Raw genomic sequence first — 1,135 nt, forward strand, 5'->3', positions numbered from 1 at the left:
TCGCTGCTATTGACGTATTCTTCTAGATCTAAAATTATGATTGGATGATCTAAAAGAATACACCAATAACAGCGAGCGCTCACTCAACTGTTGAGTCCGCTGAATGAGCCCATTGTGTAATATGATAAAAAAAATTATATCCTTATTTTGATACTTACCTCACACAATCGCGAAGAGGTGGTCGGTGTCCACTTATCTCGTCGCATATTGTCAACCCATTTTATCTCACGTTTACCCTTCGGGAACGAGAAGAGCCTATAGCCCTTGTCAACCAGATTACTGCAATTAATTGCGGCACATTCAGGCATTTTTTAAATGCGAAACTTATGCTCTTATACGATTTATTTCTGCAACAAGAAAATAATGTCTTGAGGGTTATTTTTCTGAGACATAAATATTTGCAGATAAAAAGAACAAATTTCTATTCTGACACAGAAATTAATTATTTTCGTGTTTGTGCGAATGTCTTTTTTTTTTTTAATGAAAAAGTACATACTTTTTGGATTAAATGCGGCGACTTTCGATCAGCATTGGCTGCGTTCAGCAGAACGTTTGTTTTGCAACTGTTGGAAGTTTCCTTCGCGCTAATTGGGTCATACTTTTAGATCTAGAAGAATGGTCCTATCTCAGCAGACAATCATAAAACGGTTGCAAAACTGTTGAGTCTGCTGAACGCAGCCATTGTAACACTCGCTGTAGTGGCACTGATTTGGTACGAAAATGGCGGATAGGAATACCTATATTTTTAGTGCTGTAGTAAAAGTAACGTGTGTATCAGTGCCGCCAACTTAAGGGCTGGAAAGTTACAATGAATAGTCGTTAGTAATACATCGAGTCTAGGATAAGGTGATGAAGCTTGGTAATACTAGAGTCCTAGATATCAGAGAAGCGCAACCGGTGTTCCGCATTCTGATTCGCTGTTACAGTCACGTGGCTTGGCAGCCATTTATAATACTAGTGACATACTTCTATTTCATTTTATCCTACAATTCTATCTCACATTATCTTACACGTTCTATCCTAGGCAAATGAAAGTTTTATGTTACCATTTTTTATGCGTAAGTTTAAACATTTTAATTGCATATAATGATATATATGTGCTTTGGCACATAAGATTATTGTTTAATCTTTTAAA

This window comes from Mycetomoellerius zeteki, unplaced genomic scaffold (assembly GCF_001594055.1).
Source record: "Mycetomoellerius zeteki isolate Tzet28-1 unplaced genomic scaffold, Tzet1.0 scaffold411, whole genome shotgun sequence".
NCBI classification, from domain to species: domain Eukaryota; kingdom Metazoa; phylum Arthropoda; class Insecta; order Hymenoptera; family Formicidae; genus Mycetomoellerius; species Mycetomoellerius zeteki.